Below are 23,828 nucleotides of genomic sequence, written 5' to 3' on the forward strand. Positions count from 1 at the left end.
AGTCACTTGGTCAGAACTGTACTGTATGTAAGTAAAAATTATAGGACTTGAACCCCTAAAGTGATGTTTATTACCATACAAATTAAGCTATACTGGCAATCATTTGCAAAAGACAATAGAGTTACAGAGAAGTGAATATAATAGCGCATGAGAAGTCATCATACAACAAAAGCACTATCTTCGGTTGGCTATGAAAACAGAATCTTGAAAAATGAGTATATCTATATGGTTAACAAGCAGGTAGACACTCACATATGTACATGCATACACATAAAAATGTTTCTAGCTGTAAAAGGGGACATGTTTGCCAAATTACACATGCACTCAGGTCATTGACCGCAAGTACCAGTATGACTCAGTCATAGTCCACGTGGCTGTAAACGACCTGTCATGTACCTCCCTGGACTGTATAAAGAGAGACATGATGAAACTCTCAGACTTTACGTCATAGGCCATTATGAGTCTAGCACTGATCAGCAGTCCTACCTTCTAAAAGAATTATACCACAATAAGAAGAAAAAATAATTAACTTTAATAATTAGTTTAGTTTTAGGTGTCACCCAAAGGGGATACAATATTTGTCAACTTGGGAAGATATGGTTAACAGACCACTCTGCTTTGACGGGGATGGTCTGCATCTGTCCCCTCTATGCTTTAAATATTAGCTATAAAATTTTCCAACCCCATAGTGCCTTTTTCAGGCATTGCTAATCTGATAAATCTTCTGACATGGCAAAACTAACCCAAGAAAATCTAAAGGTGTTACTGCTCTATGCAAGGAGTCTAAACAAGATAGTCCACTCCCACTACCTGCAAGCTATCCTCTTTTCTCCCCTGGAGAATACAGACATCTCTGCAGTTACTGAGATATGGTTGAAGGTCACGAAGAACACCCTGGCAGTGCAGGGCTATAATGCCTTCCACACATTTAGAGCAACTACTATAATGGAAGAGACAAATTGGATGTGTCTCAATTTACATCAAAAATAAAACATACCTCAATGCTGGTCAAATAGTATGACAAGTGTGGGTCTCTTTACTTCCAAATTACCACAGGCAAAGTCCCATACTAGTCTATATTACATCGATGTAATACCAAACCAGGAAGTTCGAAATCCAAAAAGTACAAAAACACATTACAGCGATTTTTTCCCAGGGGAAAATAATCACTGTTCCAGTATAAAAACAGAAAAAAACACATACACTTTAAACTTACACCCCCCTACTTAAATATACCAACTCTGAGATCGCACCACAGTGGAGGAAATAGCAAAGCCGTGAAAACAGCCTACCGATTTTTTTTCCCCAGGGAAAAAAAATTGGTGTTCCGTGGCTTCACTATTTTCACATTTCAAACATATGGGTTTGATATTACAACGTTCTGATTCCTGTGAGTTCGACGTTGTAATATAGACCCGTCCCACACCATATTCTTGCAAGCTACAGGTCCCCCTCTTTGTCCCAGGAAACCCATAGCACATACTTAAACATACTGAAGACATTCCCCATTCCACCCAAGACCATATTCAGGTGACTTTAAATACCCCACTATAAATTAAGAATCACACATGACCCCAAACATGCAGGTACAGAGATTCCTGGACTTAGTAATCACAAACACCATGGACTACCAATCCATATGCCCACTAGAGTCATTAACATCCTTGACGTGGTCATCACAAACACAGGAGAATATTGTCTGCCCACTTCCCATTTAATATCCTCACTGGTCAGGTCAGCCGTTAAATCTGTCTCCTTTTTAAAAAAACCTGGGACCCCAGGTAAGCAGGCTAATCCTGGAACTTTTAGGAATTACTCTAATGCAAACTTCCTTCTATTAAATGACATCCTGGCAACATTTCAAGGACCCCCACTCAAACCTTGAAAACACCACTGTCTATGCAGAATTGTTCACACAAACCATATATAGTCATGTTAATGGCTGCACAGAGACAGCTGTACCTACCCAGAATAAGCACAAGAGAGTAACTTGGCCTTTGAGCAGCATGTGTCTGTGGTATCACAGTGTAGCTTGGGGGGAGCAAAAGAGGCAACTACCCTGGATGCAAAGTGATGGGTGGGGTGATCAAATGATCCCAATAGCTCTTTAATGTTTACCAGCTTTTAAAAAACCTTAGTGCTGCAGCACTCCCTGTGTGGGCTACTAAAAGAAAAAAAAGATTTATTTTTTCTAAGTTAAATGAGAATAAGGAGAATCGATGGCAGGGTGCAGAGACGGGATCTGATTGGCTGCTGCATTCAGTAGCCCAGGTAGCTGATCGTGGACCTTTTTTTATTACTCTTAACTTGAAGAGCTGGGGGGAAGGGGGTGTCGATTTGGTACTGTCTGGAGGTAGCCGATACATTGGCATTCCTGCAGCTATAGAAGTCCCTCTTTTTTGTTTTTTTTGGTGGGGCACTAGTTAGTCAGATTGGAACATGGTACTGGTTGAGCCAGGTACACCTCTATATGGCAGTAAGAAAATCATTCTATGTTGCTCATCTTATAAAAAAGGGTGTAGCATATCAGTCCAAAGATGTCATTGTTCTGTTGTACTTAGCCCTCATCAGACTAATTACTGAGTGCAATGTCCCCTTCAGTATATATCTGATCACGAATATACAATAACTGGAGCACCCACAGAAGTTCCTCATAAAAGGAATACAGGGAGTAAACAACATGTCCTGTACTCAGTCTCCTATAAACTGCTGAGAGGTGATCTATGCCTGGCCTACAAAACATCCTCTGATCCTACTGTGACGGACATGTTGCATATCTGCAAAACAAATAGCATCAGCATTACTTTATCTAGGGACCTAAACCTTATAATTACACATCTGCAAAACAAATAGCATCATAATTTGTATGTACTTTAATTTAGATACTACCTAGTGTTTGCTCATTCTGTACTGTAATTGTACAGTTCTACTGACTGAATTATATGTACTGCTACTTGGTAGTTAGTGCTACTGTAATTGCACAGTTTTATTGATTGTACTATATTTACTGGTACTTGGTTGTGTTGCACTACTGTGGAGCTTTCTCCCTGTGACTCCTCTATTCAACAGGACTTTGCTTTGCACTGTTTCTTGATACTGTAAAATAATTCTATTGTACTAATGTTTTACTGTTATTATGTTTTTATTTGTTGTTATGTATTACTGTGGAGCTTTTCTCCCCGGGTCTTCACTGAAAACGGGCCTCTGGTCCAGTCTGATATACCTGGTCAACAAATGCAATAAATAAAAAAAAATAAAAATAATTACCGTATCTAGATACCTAAATCTTATCTGCAACATAAATAGGACATGTTGGAGGGACAGGTATGTGTCTCAGAGACTTCCCCTTACCTGGAACAGGCTTCCTATCCATGTGAAGCAGAGTTCTTCCCTGTCCCAGTTCAAGTGCAACTTGAGACAGTGGATGGGAAATCAGAGTTTTACCCCTGCTCTGGCACCCATGTCTCCAGTAGTCAGAGGCAGCCTGTAAATTCTTGATTCCATGCCCAAGCAACTACGACTAGGTGGAAGGCAAACTTTAACATTTGCAGTGTGGAATCACAGGTATGGCTTGTTTCTTAAAATGTAACCTCAAGGTAACACAATACCTTTGAGTACCAAAATTAGCTGGCAATAGATTCCTGTAATAAGCATATGTGCAGACATAATAGCCATGGCACCAATACAACACAGATTATGAAGAGGTTCAGTTCTTTCTGCCGTGCATGCTCTATACTCTTTGGATGTATAGAGATAATACATACAATCTACTTTACATTTCAGAGGCTTCAACATAAAAATTATAGTCAGTGTCAGTTCATTTTGATGTATGTCTGGTTCAGGCTGGATAAGAAAGAAGTAGACTTAATGAAAAACGTACAAAGTGACGAACAGGCATTTAGGCTTAAATATTGGGGCAATAGGACCCTTTACAGTGTATATAATGGCAAAGCAGTTTCTTATGAATGTGTTTTAATTTTCATCCCTACAGCTTTTTGTTAATTTCAAAATAAACATTCACATGGCAGTACATGTTCATGTATTCATGATAAAAAAGGCATTACATCCATCCCCAGCTAACTGACAGCCATGTATACACATTGGGCTTCACAAATGTCAATTGTTATTGTTTAGTTATTCCCCTTGATGACAAAGTATCACTTTACCATGGAAGGCAGCATCAAATTAATGAAAGCTGATTTGCTCATTTCAATTCAAATTAAAATGCTAATTTGCCTACTTAGCTAAGTGTGTATTGGAAAAGTCTGAAACTCTAATGCTTTTCAATAAGCATTTCAATTATTATAAGCAGTTGCATTGTACAATGACTCTAAAGTGTATTCAGAAATTTCCATTTTATGTTCACAACTCTTATTGCAGCCCATCCCTGCTAGAAATAAAACAAATTAGCACCCCTCAAATGCTGGTCTGTACGTATACAATCAACATATTTATTTTCATCTATTAACCTCTCCACTCCACAGCCATAAGTACAGTTATTTTAAAATCAGTGCTAAAGTTTAATCATCTGCACACATTTTGTACTGGCTAAAAAACATTATATCTCTCACAGAAAGTAGGCAATGCAGCCCAGAGGAGTACAGAGCATATGCTAGGCAACATCCTTTTGCTGTTCAATGTTTAGCAGCTCAGCTATATAAAGAACATTACTGCCCAGAATAGTTAAATCATTAACAAACCCTGTCCTTTTCTACAGAGCAGCTCATGATTTAAAATAGCATACATACATTTTATTTAGCAGTGATCAAGGGTGAGTTAATACACTCATTTTAATGAACTGTGAAAGCCCTTTACCATGCTCTGATGCCTATAATCTCTAAGTTATTTGTCATGCCTGCTTATTTTAAAAGCTTTCATTTATCAGATGGGTTTAATGATCACCCCAATTGATCATTTTCCCACTCTAGAAATGAAGTATATGGGTCAGCACTTCCAAGGAAAAAATAAAAACAAATCGATGCACAAAACCTACACCAGAAATCACAATATCAGACGGAATAGTCCTAGCCAATTCAAAGCACTGTGCTGCATCTGTTTAGTGAGACAGTTATGGGAACCAGAAATAAAGTCCAAATAGTTGCTATATACTTTGATCTCTGCTTGGCTTACAAAGCCATGTCTGACCCAGCTCTGTTAGAAATGCTACATCTAAAGAAATCCCAATCCCTCCACACCACATGCTCCAGAGACCTCAACCTCATTACCACAATCAACAGAACATACTGGAGGGACAGGTTCATAACCTAGAGACTGCCCATAAATGTCAAGCAGAGCACCTCACTGACCCTCTTGAACAGAAATCTTGATGAATGGATGGGAAATAGAAAATTCACCCCAGGGATCACTCAAGTGGTTTTACTCGACAGAGGCACTGGGAACTAAGATCGGATGGCATAATACCAAGGTAATCCTATGGGCTAGGCTTGTAAAGGCCCCAGGGCCATTATCCTAGTACACACCTATGAACCTATGTATAAACATTCACTTCTGTGCCAAGTAAGCCAACAGGCTGTGTGTAGGGTCATTTTTACATTTTATCTGGGGAGGGGAATCATATTCAGTGGGAAACAAAGTAATGATAGATTTAATCAATGGTCAACATCTACATGCTTTGATTCATGCAAAATGTCTTTATTTGTGTGTGTGTGTGTGTGTGTGTATATATATATATATATATATATGGGTCTACTTCTTTTGACCTAACTTTCATTTGCCTGACACTCATTTGCCTGACCCCATTTGACTGAAATTTCATTTGCCTGACACTTCATTTGCCTGACACTTCATTTGACCGACAAGTATTATTAGCAAGAAAATGGAATATGCCCCCTTCCCCACTGCAGTGCGACCCTGGAGTTAGAATATATAGTTAGGGGGTGTGGGGGCAAAGCCCCCCACTTCATTTCATATGATATTGTTAACTTTTGATGTAATATTGCTTAGTAACAGAAAAGTAAGTGGGGGCTTCGCCCCCCTAACTATATATTCTAACTCCAGGGTCGCACTGCAGTGGGGAAGGGGGCATATTCCATTTTCTTGCTAATAATACTTGTCGGGCAAATGAAGTGTCAGGCAAATGAAATTTCAGGCATTTGGTCTCAGGCAAATGAGTGTCGGGCAAATGAAAGTTAGGTCAAAAGAAGTAGACCCATATATATATATATATATATATATATATATATATATATATATATATATATATATGTGTGTGTATAAAAGGCATCAAAAGCAAAGACTTAATTTAAATGTTTTAACTATATAAGTCCACCAGTAAATTGTGGACCATTTTCAGTTACTACCCGACCACAGAAGAAAATAAACATAAAATACAAATATAGAACAATTTTTACACTGGCCAATTCAGGTTTTAAGAAGGAAATTAGAATTCCCAGAGAAAGTAGGAATAAAGAAAGAGAGAGGGAGAGTCAAAACATGCAAAGAATCTCCACAAAGCCAATAACCATAAAGTAGAACTGAATCAAGACCATAGACTTGGGAGGTACAAATAATCTTCAATGTATGCTGCTGCAAACTTTCACTTATAGAAGCTATGATATACACATATAAAATGTCACAAAACAAAGCAAGTAATGTGATACAATCAAATTAAGGTAAATGGACAACTCTAATGGTAGAAAGGAATAACAACATCATATAAACCCTTATCTTTAAGAAGCAATACTCAGATACTTCACTGACTTATTTATTTTTTTAAGATTGTAATAGCAAATATTAGTGATTTAAATAAAACACAAGATAGGTAGTATAAAGTATGTCTGTATTTACATAAAACAAATTACGACTAACCTGTATTGATTATTATCATGGATGAATTGGGAATGGTTGGTAATTCCATTTGGTTGCACACCTAAAAAAGTCTATGACTTGCCTGTAAATGCCACTTAGCTTGCATTTGACCTTTAAGAAGTCTGTTGGCTATTATATATAGTAGCCTTAATTTTAGAACAAAAATCATTCAACTCCACCACCATTTAATCACATGACACTAACCCATTATTTACATAAAACAACCACTGAATCAATTAACTACTGTTGTATCATGCACTGTGTGTCAGCTGAATCAATGAGAAATCCAAACAACTTGCTCTATTAATTTTAAGCTAAATCAACTCACAACTCAGCCTCTGAAAGGTGTGTAATTGTTGCAACACATAAAAATGTTGTTTTAGTGAACTTGAAGTTTTGGTGGTCATCATTTTAAAATATATACTACTTGCGGAGTGGAAGGTGATGTCACACAGGTGGTATTCTCTGTGATACATACCTATCCCCTCCAACATGTTCTATTTATGTTTCAGAAGAGATTGAGATCCCTTGACCAGGTGCTCCTGATACAATTGGACTTGTGAATGTGTAATAGGTCTGATAGTATAGGGCTTGTTGAGGCTCTGCAAGTAAAGAAGAGGTCAGCTGTTAGTAGCCTGTATAATATTGAGAAGAAAGACAAGGCTTTGAGATTGTCTGCAGAAATTTTGTGATTTAGGACTTTTTTATGAGAAAGCTTTGGGATTTGCGATTCAGGACTTTTTTTTTAATATGAGAAAACTTTGTGATAATCCCAATTGGAACATGTATTTTGGCAGGTACAATCTGTGATTAGCATGATTAGACCCAAACAGAGTGTAATTATTACATTACTGGACATGCATGCTGTCCATTTAGGTATAACGTGTGTGATAAAAAAGGACGTCCTTATAATAATGGATACATGGTGAGCAAACAACAGTTTGCTGTAGACATAGGTTCTCAGATACCTGACTATGGAATTAATTTTTTTGGGGGGGTGATGTCAGTGTGATAGTTACAAGGTAAATCACTCTTGCTGAAATGTGTGATTATATATTTCTTGGCAATTAGTTTTAGTCCGTGGTTTTGACACCAGCTATTTGTTTGGGGAAGGCTATCTTGTTGGATTTTTATGTCCTCTGGGGAGTTTATGATGACACCAAGTTTATAGTTACCAGCAAAGCAGTTCAGCTATAAACTCTTAATATTTGCTTTGACCTCTGAGAAGTAAATTCCAAAGAGAAGTTGCCAAGGACCGATTACGGGGGTACACCACTAGTAACAGGTCTTTTGCATTCTATTTATGAGCCTGCTATTGCATGAATTACTGGGATTTACATTTAGCTGGAAGTTATCTAAGAGCTGTATGTCTCTCTACATTTATACATAGGTTAGTAATTTCCCATCCAATTTATGATTATGATGTTCATTCTGTGCTTGTAAGGCACACAACAGTTTATATCTATGTTTAATTTGTCTTTTTCTTCAAACATTGTGTAAAATTTTATCTATTTTTTGCTGTATGTATCTCCTTATGATTGTATGTTTAAATACTTTATTGATTGTAAACATTCTTTGCTGTAATGGAGCTTTTCCCCTCGGCTCTCTGCTGAAGAAGGGCATCTGCCCAGCCAAACCAATCCTGTTAACAAATGGCAAATAAATAATAATAATAAATAAATGATACCTGAGCATGGGATGTTGCTGAATGTCTTTGTGAGGTCTAGGTATGCAGTGTGTACTGATTTGCCTTCATTCATTGCATCAGTAACCTTTTCAGAGAAGTCAACAGGTTAAGTAGACATGACCTGCCCTTAATAAATCTGAGATGTCCTGAGTTGAGAGTTGTCAGGTTACATATGTCCTTATTTACCAGTTCCATAATTATCTTTCCATGGCCTTACAGATGAGGCTGACCAGGCTTTTGGATCTATAATAATCCAGGTCTATTGCTGCCCCATCTTTGTGCAAGGGGATGACTATTTACATTGCATAGAATTTGACGGTAAAGGATTCCGCCTAAGTAGTGGTGTCTTCAAGAGGGAAGGGGACTTTTGAACTAGCCAGGTCATTAATCAGTTTTACTAGATTAGCCTTGGCATAATCTCTGAATATCAAAGTATTGGAAGATGCTTCTGGCTTTAGTCTTAAGGTGAATGAGACTGACTTATAGTCCAGTTTGACCAGGAAGGAAGTTAAAATTGGTGGAGAGCAAAGTTGTCCCATATTATTAAGGGCCAAGCCCAGGGTTTTTTCACCCTTAGTCAACATGTGGACTAAATGGTCCACATAGTTTTTAGCAGTAAAGTCCAGAAATCTCTGGCTGTACATGTTTGAAAATGTGTAAGTCTCCCAGTTGATGGAGGAGTAGCTGAAGTCTCCTGGAAGAATGGTGTTTGGCTTAATGCAAAGGGACTTCATAATGGCAAGTTAAGCTATATGGACTGAGGGGGGAGAATACAGTACATCCTAAAGTTAGTTATGATATGATAAGGTGTTTTGTTAATAGTAAGTTAAATGTGGAAGAGTTCAAGGTCATTACCTTGTCTAACAATACTGGCGTCAATTATTATTTATTTTTTTTTTTTAGAATATGGAGACACCATTACCTCTATTACCTTCATCTACTGCAGTGAGCCTGAATGAACTTGTGGTAAGCATTGAAACCCTGTAATGTAGGAGTGCTCTCATTGATTTTGAGCTAGGTCTATGTGATGATGCATGTATCCATGTTTATCAGGGTAAGGAGGGCTTGTAGAAGTGGAGTTTTTTTGTTAAAGCTCCCAAAGTTGAGCATCAATGCTGTGTACCCAGATTCTGTTTTGTTATGTTAGAAGCTTTAAAAGACAGGCAATACCTAAAAAAAGTACAATGGGGTGGAAAAGGAGTTAGACAATATACCAAAGCCTTGTAGGGATAGGTACAGACCATCCCTGGCAAAGCAGCTAGGACTGTCTACCATCTTTTTTCTGATTTATATGTTGGACCTCCTTTGAATGACACCAGAAGTTATACCAGTTGTTGAAGGTGATAACCTTTTGTTTGCATTGTAGTATCATTCCTGGTGATGGTAAAATAATTCTCATGGATGGTTCATACCTGTCTCAGACACAAATTCCAAGAGCTCCATCATATTACTCTTCATATAGTCCAGGAAGGTATATATCAAGTAATTTACACCCATGTGCACTATGACTGTATCATGTGTCCATGCAGTGCAAGGATTTGAGTAAATGTGTAATGTGCTGAAACCTGGCACCTGATATGCAACTGACTGGACCTACTTTTTGTATAGCCTGTTGTGAGGAGTGCATCAATGTGTCTCACTATGGAGTAACCCATGACTAGGATTTTGGATTGTGTGAAGATTTGTCTTCCGGGCTTTTGAAATGAGTCATTGTGACTCTTTGATGTATGTTTCATGATGGGTGCTGCCTGTGTTGTGCATGTGTGAGTGTGCTGAAGGTATTTGCTATTTAGGTTACATTTAGGAAGCCTTTGTGGTTTAATTAGGTTACTTTTAAGAGCCTCGGCAGATGTAGGTCTTTGTGTTTGATCCAAGCTGTGTGTGACTAGTTTTGTGTGGTGCTTCATGGTACCGATAATCTATGTATTATTTGTTGTGGCTTCATGTGAGAGCTTTGCCTCAAATAAAATTATATAGCTACATCTTACACACAGTGCCAGTTTGTTTAAGTAATGGGTGGTTGTCAGTAAACATGAAACGGTTGCTACATTGTCTTAGGATGGTCATTTCAACCAAAATGGCTACAGAGGTGATTGGAAAGTACACCTTCATAGTCGTGGGTGCTTGCTAATGTGGGCTAAATTTAAAGTACTGCCTATGAGGTTTGAAGTTGATTATTGGAAGTACTATCTGTCTGGTAAGGGAGAAAGTGCTGGTCTCAACACAGTTGCACACAGCTAGGAACCAATGATCCTTTCCTCTTTCTGTCACCAGAAGCAACAGAGTAGTACTAATTCCAAGTCACTTCCTAAGGAGTAATATTAACCCAGACGCGACTGGATTCTGCATACTTGCTGTAGTCATACCTCTCTCCTGTCCAGATTTTTGCCTAGTATTTTTAGTCTGTTCATCATACAATTTGTGGTTCTCTGTCAAATCATTATAGACTAAAGTCACTAAATATATGACAGACATTTGTGTTTCAAATGTCATATCCTTCAAGAAAATGCATTGTAATGCATAACTTGTTATTATATCAATTTTCTAAGGTTATACGAACAATATTTAAAATATGTCCCTATTTTGAGCACTTGCCCCCCCCCCCCCCATTACTTTTGGCTTCGTCCAAATGTTTTGTACTAAGAGGTTGAAAGATATGGCTATAGTCTTCTCTTGGCAGATACCCTGAATAGAACCTACAGCAGCTAGATAATACAAAACATCAATTTACATAAAGACCCCAAAGAGGTTCTTAAACAGAACTGCAACCAGACTGCTAATGAAATCCCACACACACTGCCCAGTCAGAGACCAGAAATAATTGATGTCCCTCAACTCCTTCTTTCTCACTAGGAACATTAATCCCAAGCTGACTCCTAAGAAGCAATGTTCAGGATTTCCATTGATTGGTAATCTCTAGGAAGGCTAGGAAATAATTTAAGTTATAATAGTAATTGGGTAAGGACTATACTAAAATAATTCACTAAATGGCATTTCCTCTAATTAAAACCATCTCATCTTTTTCAACCATGTGAATAGAGTCACAGTGCCATTAACTTATTGTTATGCAGGAGATATTGCACATCATTTAATTTACTTCCCTTCCCTTCCTCTTCTGTTCTGTTCAAAGGATGTAGAACAATATATTTCCCAATTTTTTATGACGTGGATTTAGACCTAATATTATTTACTACACCAGTATTGTTAACTAGAATCAGGAAGCCAGTTATTCTAGTACCCACCCAGACTTGTACCAGTATGTCTTAGCCACGATACAGTAACTCCATTAAAAAATTACTCAAAATTTTCAGCCATATAGAAAGAAATACGAGCAGCAGATTTTTTTTCTTTACTTCACTCACCAACTTAGTCACCTCTAATATAACATCCGTTAATATATTTTACTTATAAACACTCAATCCACAGTATTCTTGTTCTAGCCAGATAAAATGTGTGTATAACTCATTAAACACTGTTGCCAACTGACATTCACAAATGAAAAAGTGGGTGTTTAACTTATTCCATATTTCTCACTCAAAATAACTGCAGTCCTTTTTGTTTCAACTCTACCACATACAACTGGAAGCCCAAGAGTTTAATGTACTAATCCCGATGTTAAAATAGAATGACTGCCTTCTCAGCAACCCAGTATTTTACTAAATATTATCTCACACTACAAGGCTGACTTAAAATTAAAGAAAGACAGCCCTTCAATGCCTTCCACCAACTCTGCATCATATGATCCACTTGCCCAAAGACAGTAAGGGGTTCTAATTATTCCATAAACACGTGACCATCCTTTACATTATGCCAAAAGATTTTTGCAATCCTATACCTACTGTGTACTGGCGCTATGTAAAAAGTGAATCTATGACCATATACAGAGAGACATACATATAAACTATAGAACAATAAAGAGGGGAAACTGAGAGAGAGACTGACAGATCTGATACTCCTCTCTCTATATAACACCACCTCTACATCACAATCAGAATTTTTGTGAGGAAAATTCCTAGATAACTCCTAGATCATACCTTACCCCCTCAGAAATAATCAAAGGGTATTCTAGACACCCAAATCCCTTTTTTGAAAATAACTAAGTGATTTTAAGTGTCCTATGTTTCACACACACACACACACACACACACACACACACACACACACACACACACACACACACACACACACACACACAAACACTCTTGTACATAAATACACAGAAACAAACATAAAATGCACAAAAATATGAATGTGTTACTGATCAATGCTAGTAGTCTAAACAAGTATTTATTTATTTTGTTGAATTTATTACTATTTTTCAGCCTGCACTCATTATAGAAACTCCATCTGCTTGTTACTGTACTGATCTTAGTTTGCTGTTTTAAGAGTATTCTTTAAAAGCTGTTCTGTGTTTGCCAAAATATTTCTAAGTTTTACAAAGTTTTTGTGTTTTGTGAACATTTATCAGGTTAGTGAACTTATTTCCAAGCATTCTTGATATTGCAGGAATCGTTACTTCTGTTCTGATCTCTGTTTCCACTTTATTTTTCCCACCAACCCACTCAACTGTTGTTATAGTCTTAAAACTTGGTGGCTTTTGAGTTGCCCATCTCTACTATAAATTTGATATTGGACACTCCCCCCAGTCCTTTTGTATCAACTCATTCTACAGAGACAATAAGATCATTTGGGAAGGCCCACCCCCTTAGTTTCTTAACCTTGAATTATCTTCTGTTTCCGCCCTTACCACTTAACTAAAATAAACTTTATTCAGCTGCTTTTACTGTATTTGTGTCTCTTCCTACTTTATTACTTTATTTTGCTTTTGCTGCTTGTTCTTAAAAGTGTTCAATTCATTTATTCTGCTGCATTTATTGCTGCTTGTTAGTAGCCCGATTAAATTGTAATTGTTATTCTAAGCCTCATAGTGTTGGTTTAATGACTTGGGCTTCAGGCCAGTTATTTTACTTTAAGAAGGTTTGTGGTTTACACTCTTATGGGAGGAGAGGGTAGCCTCTGCCCTTCTGAGATGAGAATTGCTGGGTGAAGGCTTATTGTGCCTGTTGTTCTAAGTGTCTTTGTTCCAGTTTAAGCACTTGGGTTCCAAACCAGTTATTTTACATTAGGAAGATTTGTGGTCTAAACTCTTGTGGCAGGAGAGGATAACCTGCACCCTTCTAAGCTGGGAATTGCTAGTTGAAGGCTTGTTGTGTCTGTTATTCTGAAAGTGTCTTAGTTCTGATTTAAGCACTTTGGGTCCAAACTAGCTATTTTACATTAGGAGGGTTGTGGTCTAGACTTTTTTGATAGGGGAGTGTGGCCTACACCCTTCTAACCTGGAAACTGTGGGTGAAGGCTTATTGTGCCTGTTATTGTAAGTGTCTTTATTCTGGTTTAAGCACTTGGGTTCCAAAATAGTTATGTTACATTAGGAAAATTTGTGGTCTTAACTCTTGTGGCAGGAGGGGATAGCCTACATCCTTCCAAACTGGAAATTGATGGTTAATGGCCTATTGTGTCTGTTTTTCTGAAGTGTCTTAGATCTAATGTAAGCATCTGGGCTCCAAAACCAGTTGTTTTACATTAGGAAGGTTTGTGGTCTAGACTCTTGTGGTAGGAGAGTGTGGCCTATTCCCTTCTAAGCTGGGAACTGCTGGTGAATTGCTGCTTTATTTAAACTGTTTTGTTTTTTGCTCTTCTGACTGTGATTTTATGCACTTTAAATTTCTAGTATTTCTGCATTATATAGCACAGGCCAGATTCAGACTTGCTGAATCTAAACTGTTTGGTATCACTTGAGAACTTAAACCAGCTCTTTACTGTGATACTGAAAGATCTGAGGCATCCGTTGCTTCCAACTAACTATAAGTGCCTGTTTTAGCTCTTATATTGCACTTTTAATTTGTATTTGCATTCTACTGTCTGGTTGAATTGTCTGAACTATTTTTTGCCACATTTTACTGTATACTGTACCATACTGCAGTGGTGGTGCTGCGGTAGCGTTGTTGCCTCACAGTAAGATGTCCTATTCGATTCTCTGCTAAAGCGTCTTCTGTGTGGAGACATGCGTGAATGGGTGTACCTTCCTTGAAGGTTGTGCATCAGAGCTGGCAACTCGGCATGTAAAAATCTACTGCCAATCATTAGCGGACCGGAGTTCCGCTGTGGCGACCCCTAACCGGGAAAAGCCGAAAGACTGATTACTGTATACTGTACTAGTTCAGCTGTAGCATAGCCCAGTTTCATATTTGCTGTTTCTGTGTCTGTTTTGTAACTTCTGTGCATCAAATTCAAACCATTTTTGTTGGTAAAGGCCTTTCTTCACCCTTGTAGGAAGAGAGTGCTGTCTGGGTCCCATATAATTGGAAGCCATTGGACTAGAGGTCAGACAGAGCATCCTTATTGGCAGGTTTGAGTTAAAAGGGTTATTTCTTGTTTTATTTAAGCCTCACATTTGCACTTGTTTGCGTGTAGTGCACTATCATGCACTGCCATGTAGTGGTGGTTATAGACGCAAACATTTTTCTTGTTAAATTTTCCTTTAGCACTATGTTTGTGGTCCTCAAGAGTTTTTTCATCGCCCTGCTCTACTGTCAGGTGGAACACTAAGCCTAGATTCAGAGGTACCAAAACACCTCTCACCCACTAGGCATTCCTAAGTATGACCTCTTTTCCTGACCATATAAATTTACTTAACACTATGGACGGACAATTTCCCACAGTTTCTCCAGTCAGTTTGATCAGCATGGGCATTTTGAGGCAGTGTAGCAACTGCCTCATGTTCACTGAGAACCCTCTACTCCTAGTCCACACAAACTCAACATCTGAGAGATGCAACTATATTAAGAACCTTGAATCTGTGATCTCTCACACACCAGTCAGTACATATGAGAATGAATGGGTTGTCAGCATGCACATCACACCTCCTACTCCACCAAAACCCACATCACACATACCTACATATCCGGAGGTCCTCATCAGAAACATACCTAAACACCAGAGACGTCCCAAACGCAAACACAAGCATGCCACACATAATAATTCCTGGGCAGAACATAATACACATAATAGCTCATGTACCAGTGTCTCACCTGTCAAGCACTTAAGGCAAAACATAAAACCAAACCTATTAGTCCAAGGTGATTCCATCATGAGACACACAGATGTGCCTCTCACCAGGAAGGATAAGAAAAAGGTCAGGATCAGCTGTCAGGTGCCAGGATCTGCCATATCACACATGCACTCAAGTCTGTCAACAACAGGTACTGTTATGACTCAGTCATAGTTCATGTTGGTGTGAACAACTTGAGATGTACCTCTCTGGAGTATATGAAGAGAGACATGAATGAGTTCTCGGATATGTGTCTCAGGCAGGTATGTCTCTAGCCTTAAGCAGCATTTTACCTTCACCTAAGATGATGCCTCAATACAAACAGAAAATGGCTGACTTCAATAATTGGCTTAGTTTCTGGTGTCATTCTTAGGGCATCCAGTATCTGTCAACCTGGAATGACATGATCAACAGACCTCGATGTTTTGCCATAGATGGTCTTCATCTGTCACCCTTTGGATTTTGGCTGCTGGCTAAAGCTTTTGCCACCACATAATGGCTTTTTTAGGTAGTGTCTCAAGGCCAAAATTCCCAACATAAAAACTCCACCTGAAAACAACCTCAAGGCTATGCTGCTAAAAGCTACAAGTCTTAACATGAAACTGCACTCACTGGAAGCAGTCCTCACCTTGGAAAAGGCAGAAATTTGTGCAATCACAGAGATCTGGCTGAAGGCTGTGGACAGCACCCCAGCCATATCAGGTTACACCTCCTTCCACAACTTCAGACCACAAACTGAAGGTATGAAAACTAAAGGAGGTGGTGTATCAATATTCATTAAAGATAAATACACTTCCAGATTGGTTAAACAGTATGGAGATACTTCAGGTGCAATTAACTGTTGGTAGGACACCTGTTCAAGGCACTGCCAGCTACAGGACCCACTCCATGAATTAGGACACTCACTCTGCCTATTTGGATCTACTTGGGTCTATCAAGATACATCTGAACATCATGATTTTGGGTGACTTTAACTACCCATCCATTGACTGGTTAAATTACTAGTGCTCAAACTCACTTTCCCAAAGGTTCCTCGACTTCATTAACTCCAATGCCCTGGGCCAGCAGGTTGACACTCCCACAAGGGGTGCCAACATCCTGGATCTGGTGCTTACCAATATGGAGGACCACTATAACACCCCCACTTTGAGGTCTTCCCTGGTGAGATCTGACCACAAATCAGTCGCATTCAAAGTGACTATCACACCTGACCCCCACCCCCCCCCCCAACCCACCAGCAGCAGCTAAACTAAAAAACTTCTCCAAAGCAGATTATAACCTCTTGCTGGATGGTATAAATAGCTTCACTGCACCTCCCTGACCCTACTCAGTTTGGATTTGCCAAAGGAAGATCATGCCTGTTAAACCTGGTGGACTTCTTTGAGACAGTCAGCAAGGCCCTGGATGAGGGGAAATCTGTGCATACAGCTGACCTAGACATATCCGAGGCATTTGACAGTATCTACCCACTCAGACATCATTGACAAACTCACCCAGCTAGGTATCAATCCTTATATCATTAGATGGATCACTAACTGGGTCACTGATAGAACACATATAGTCAAAATAGGGAAAGCCACCTCCAACAACAGACCTGTAACCAGTGGTGTTCCACAGGGGTCAGTCCTGGGACCTCTATTGTTTGGAATCTATTTCTCTGAAGTAGAAGCAAAAACTAAAGGTCTGTGGCTGACAAAGTTTGCTGATGATCGTAAACTGGGAGCAGTCATAGAATCTCCAAATGATGTCAACATCCCACAAGAGAGTCTTGCACAAACAAATGATTGGTGCCAAAGTCATGGCCTTAAACTCACTGAAAAAAATTTATTATCATCCCTTTTGGTAAGAGCGATGTTCCTGCTAACTACATCATCAATAGCAACACTCTAGGTATGAGACCTGGGCACACAGGCTAACAGCAACCTTACCTTTGAACACCATGTCTATGCTATTAAGAAGGGAATTCTATATTGCTCATCTCATAAGTAAGGGCATTGCCTACAAAAAAAAAGAAGTTATAACCTCCCTGTACTCTTCCCTCATCAGGCCATTAATCGAGTACAACGCCCCTTTTGGTATGTAACTTTCCAAGCACCTGCAGCAATTGCAGAAACCACAGAGGTTCCTCACAAGGAAAACTCAAGGTCTTCAGCATCTGTCCTATGTGGATAATCTGAAATCACTGTTATTATATTCTGCTTCATACAGGCTACTCATATGCAATCTCTACCTTGCATATAAAGCAATCTCTGACCCTGATATATTGGAAATGCTGCATATCAACAAGTCAAATGGTACACAGGTTACTCACTCTAAAGACCTTAAACTGGTATGTGACATTAATAGAACCTGCTGGAGGGACATGTTTGGCTCCAAGAGGTTACCATACCTTTGGAACAGACTCCCACTTCATGTCAAACAGAGCACCTCATTGGCCTTCTTCAAACGCAATCTGAAAGATTGGATGGACAACGGTATATTCACCACAGGGGTTCCACCTGTGTCCCTCATGGGCAGGGGCAATAGGTGCTGATCATGGAAATAAGGGAAGAACTTGTCTAGGCTTGTAAGGTCCCTAGGGCCATTAGCCTAGTAACATCCTATGATCCTATAAGAAACTTTACTCCCTAAAAGCCCTCCTCACCTTGGAGGATGTAGACATCCGTGCAGTGACTGAGACATGGTTTAAAACCATGGAGCGTACTCCAGATGTGCAGGGCTATAACATCTTCACTCTTTTAGACCAGCTACTTAGCAGGAAGGAAAAAATGGTAGAGGTGTCTCAGTTTTCATTCAGAAGAAACTCACTACAGGGAAAATAAAGCAGCATGATGCACTACAGCTTCTTCATCTCCAAATAACCATCAGAAAGTTCCCTTACCACATATTAGCTAGCAACAGATTTCCTTATATGACCCAAGAAAGCCACAAAGCCTATATACAAGAACTGGAATCACTCATTATTAAACCCAATACTATTTTCCTAAGTCTTTTTAACTATTCAATTACAGACTGGGAAGTCTATACCACCATTAGTGCACCAGCACAGAGATTCCTGGACGTTCTTAATACAAAAGCCCTGGAACAATTAGTCAGAGTACCCACTAAAGTGGGCAACATCTTATACCTTGTCCTCACTAATATGGGGGCATTTTGCACCATCCTTTGCATATTATCATCACTTGTTAGGTCTGACCATAAATCAATCTCCTTCAAATAAAATTAAAACCATGGACCATCTCTACCTCTGGTACCTTTTGGAATTTCTCCAAGACAAATGATCTACTCCTAGCTGATACATAGGCAAGCTTCTCATCCCTACCAAACCCAATTAATGCAATTGAATATGCGGAAACATGTACCACTAAACTATATCAGCATGTAAATGTCTGCATAGATGCAGCTGTATGCAGTAGGTATAAATGCAAAACAAACTACAAAAACTAGCCCCCCAAAAGGAACTTCAATATCAGCAAGCTTTACAATAAAAATGAAGAGAATTTTGGCTAAGAAGCGTCAGGCCCAGAATTATACAGCCTTCGGCATTAAATTAAATAAGCCATTCATGTATTTAATTAAATCTACCAAAGATGGCATGAGGCAAAAATAGCCACCAAAGCAAAAGACAGTCACAAGGCCCTTTTTACTTATGTCTGTAGTCTCGGGAGAACAATGCAGCAATCCTCTGAGCTGACTGTAAACAACACTACCTACACTGAAGATAAAGATATAACTAACCTACTTATAGATAAATTCAGCTCAAGCTTTACCTCTCTCCCTAGTTTATCTCACAAGAAATATCTGAGCTCTACCCAACCCCAGCTATCACATAAGACCAAGGGCTGAAAGCACTATCAAAAGCAAAAAATACTAGTTAATCGGTCCCTGACAATATTCGAAGATGCATTTTGAATAGCACAGAGCACAATTTAGCCACACCCCTAACAATACTGTTCAACATCTGCCTCCACAGGGCTTTAAGACTTATCTTGGAATTAATCAATAATGACATGCCTACCTCCACAAAAAGACCATTTACTAATGAAGTCCCCCAGGCTCAGTGCTGAGACCTCTTCTGTTTGACATTAATTTCTCAGAAGTTAAAGCCAATTCAAAAGGGATCTGGCTAGCTAAGTTGAAAGATGACTGCAAACTAGGAGTAGTTATTGAACACCCCAAAGATTCAGTCATCCTACAGGCAGGCTTGTCCCACACAAATAACTGGTCCCAGACTCCTTGTCCAAATCTAAATGCCAATAAATGAATTATTGTTTTCTTTAGAAAGTTGACTACCCGAAAGAATTATTACATTGACAATACACCTCGGAGAGCTGACATAGTAGTCTGGAACTTAGGAACTTATATAGACATTGACCTATCTTTTGACCAATGTGTGCCCACTTTGGTAAGGAAGTCCTTCTATATTTTGCAGCTCATAAACAACGGGGGGATTTCTTCTACAGGGATGCAGTTGTCCCCATTTATTTGGTCCTCATTAGGCTAATCACTAAGTATAATATACCTTTTAACACATATTTGTCCAGATACATGCAACAACTGGAATGTCCATAGAGATATATTTCATAAAAATAATGCAAGGTTTAAAAAACATGTCCTACCTGGACCACCTCAAACCTCTATCATTATAATCAGTCTTTTACAGACTGCTAAAATGTGGCTAGCATACTAGGTGTACTCTGGCCCAATAATGATGGATTTACTTCACATCAGCAAGTCAAATGATATCACAAGTACGTGATCCAGGGACCTAAACCTCTTCTGTAAGATCGACAGAATGGTTTGGCAAAACAGATATAGCTCACACAGGATACCACTGCTCATCCATCCATGTAAAACAAAGCACATTCCTGTCGACTTTTAAGCATAATTCGAATCAATGGATGGGAAATAGGAAATTTATTCCAGGACTGCTCTTTGGATTACTAACGAACTGAGGCAGCTCCTAAAGGGCTTATCCCATGTATGTTCCCCTTCTTAATATCTACCTATGGTATGGTCCTAGTGATTACTACTAGAGTATTCTATAAGTAGAGATCTTGGAATGGATAAGGTGTATCTAACCACCAAAGGGGATAGTCTAATTTAAGCACCAAATGAGATAATTGCCTGGGCCTAAAATGACCAACAAGGACAGTTAGCCTAATACTAACTTATGAACACATGCACATACATATATGTGTGCACACATGCTCTCTCACACACACACACACACACACACACACACACACACACACACACACACAGTTTCCCTAGAATGACATACTACTGATTTGATTAATAGGGACCTCACTGGACCTGGGGTAGTTCAACACCCCGGTAATATTTTTAATTCTTGGATTTCTCCTGCTATTCCTAAATCAAAGTTTAAACATATATTTATTTATTTATACTTGTTTGCTGGTGTAGTGCTGTGATCAATATTGACCAATTTCAGGCTCAGCCTGGGTGAAATAGAAAATATTTCACAAAAACAAAATGCAGAAATGCAAGCAATAGCACAGTAGATCAGACCAATTTCATAGAAGAAGCTGTGCCTATTCATTTCAGTGAACAAACACAGGGCAATGTACAGTCAAGGATAATATATAATATAGACACTGGCTTCTAAATTGGGTCAAGAGGAGTAGAGACTCGGAAAGGAGATGGGATAGATAAGTCTTTTGTTGAAGTAGCAGCATTCGGCTTGGATGAAGAAGTGCTTTTTGAATTGCATTCTGAATTTGGAATAAATTGACTGCCTTCATGTTGATGAGGAGAGCTTGCCAAAGTGTAGGTGCCTGAGATGAGAAAGCATGTGTAGTGCTGCGGAGCTTGGTTGTAGGGGGTAATGAGACTTGGTGTTTGGTTGTAAGGGGTAATGAGACTTGGTGTTTGGTTGTAGGGGGTAATGAGACTTGGTGTTTGGTTGTAGGGGGTAATGAGAGTTGGTGTTTGGTTGTAAGGGGTAATGAGAGTTGGCATTTCTTAGTGTGTCAGGTTGTATGAGGAGCTTTTTTGATGAAGTGTAGCTGCAAGCAGAGTAAATGTGATGAGGTGGAGTAGTTTGTAGAGCTGGGATCCTAAAAGTAGGTTAGCTCCTTTTTCTTTGGGTAGCCATTTGGATTTTTCTAGGGTGATACAGTGATGTTCACAGAGAAGTGAATTTGTAATGAATCGACAGATGCTGTTAGAGATAGTCTGTAGTGTTTCAACCTCTCCAATGATGAAAAACTTCTATTTGATCAATTACATAAAGATGAAACCATACAGCTTATGCAACCCAACAAAGGAGGTGGTACAGTTATATATGTTGCACAAGGCTATTCCAATACCATGCTACAACATTTATATGATGTTGATACATGTATCCCTGTTTTTAGAAATCAGATCCAAATAGCCTACCACTGGATTGACCTATACCTGGAGGAATAGTTGTTAAACCAGCGTATTAACATTGACACTTAATTTTTTATCCAGTCCTAATCCTATAATACCAACAATTTTCGGTATTCTGAAAATTCATAAAGAAGTTCTCCGAACCCCATTCAGGGCTATGGTTCTGCAACAGGGTCTAAAATGTATCACTTAACTGTTTTGACTGACAACTGGGTTAAACACGGGACTTCTTAGGCCACTTGAAAAAGCATACATGGAAGGAAAATCTTATTTTCATGACCATTGACGTGAAAGACCTCTTCACTGTAACTCCCAAGAACGAGGGTTTAGAATATTTTCATCAAAATTTGACTCGGTGTTCCACCCTCTCCAATAATAAGATAAATATTATCATGTAATTGATGTCCTTGGTTTTGGAAAACAATTATGTCTATTTTGAGGGGGAATATTTCCAGCAAACCAGAGGTGTGGCCATGGGGAGTCCACCTCTACAAAGAGGCCAGTCACAAGTGGACTACCTCAGGGATCAGTCCTTGGACCGCTCCTTTTTGGCATTTACTTCTCAGAAGTCAAGGCCAATGTCAGTGGTTTCTGGCTGACTAAATTTGAAGATGATTGCAAATTAGAAGCTGTCACTGAATCTCACACTGACACAAATGTTCCTCAGGAAGGGCTGACACAGACAAACAACTGGTGTCAGAGACATGGACAAAAACTAAATGCCAAGAAATGCATAATAGTATCCTTTGGGAAGTCATCCATCTCTGGTAACTATCATATTGACAACACAGCCCTTAGAGATGACCCAGTAGTCAGAGACTTAGGGACACACATAGATAGTAATCTAGACTTTGATCATCACATGTCTACAGTGGTGAGAAAATCATTCTATGTTGTGCAATTTATAAACAAAGGTATGGCATCTAAGTTCAAGGAAGTAATTGTTCCACTGTATTTGGCATTCATTAGACCTACCATTGAGTACAATGCCCCCTTAGTTATGTACCTAGCCAGGCATATCCATCAACTGGAACATCCACAGAGGTTAATCACTAAAAGAATACAGAGCATAAGTAATATATCCTATGCAGACTACCTCAAGGCCCTATCCCTGTATTCTGTCTCCTACAGGCTTTTGAGGGGAGATCTATGCCTGGCATACAGGGCATTGCCCAACCCCACTATGATGGACTTCCTGCATATCCACAAAACAAACAGTACCAGAATTACCTGTTCAAAAAACTTAAACCTTGCCTGTGATATAAATAGGACCTGCTGGAGATATAGGTATGTATCCCAGAGACTACCTCATTTATGGAACAGGCTACCCATCCATGTAAAGCAGAGTTCCTCCCTAATCCAATTCAAGTGCAACTTGGACAATTGGATGAGAAACCAGAAATTCATCCCTGGTTTGGCACCTATGTCTCTGATGCAAACAGGTAACCTGCAAATGGTTCATCTCCCAGGCCCATGCTTACACTTATCAAGAGTATCAGAATTCATCAGAGATTTCAGATGCATGTCTTGGCTTAAAAAGACCCTTGTGGTCATTAGCCTAGTAAACACCTATGAACCTATGGGAGCACCTTGTGCCCATACATTTGCCAAGATCGTCTTGTTGGTCTGGGAAAATGAGTTTGTATTTAATAGTCAATTTGCAAACCAGCTCCATCTTGATATTAGATTTTTAGATTATATATTTGTTTTATGGGAGCTGAGGGCATTCACTCTTTTGTCAACTACTTGAATAGTACTACAGAATTTTTGAGATTCACATACTCATGGAGCAGAGACAGGATCAAT

The 23,828-nt window shown here is 39.0% G+C and overlaps 1 protein-coding gene across 1 annotated transcript in view; it reads right to left on the bottom strand.

The window, feature by feature from the left end:
• Positions 1 to 23,828, bottom strand: part of CDK15 (cyclin dependent kinase 15) — a 1,846,298-nt gene that overhangs the window by 1,471,517 nt on the left and 350,953 nt on the right. The gene's annotated exons all lie outside the window — the stretch shown is intronic.

The sequence above is a fragment of the Protopterus annectens genome, chromosome 6.part0 (assembly GCF_019279795.1).
Source record: "Protopterus annectens isolate FY-2018-M chromosome 6.part0, PAN1.0, whole genome shotgun sequence".
Taxonomy (NCBI): domain Eukaryota; kingdom Metazoa; phylum Chordata; order Ceratodontiformes; family Protopteridae; genus Protopterus; species Protopterus annectens.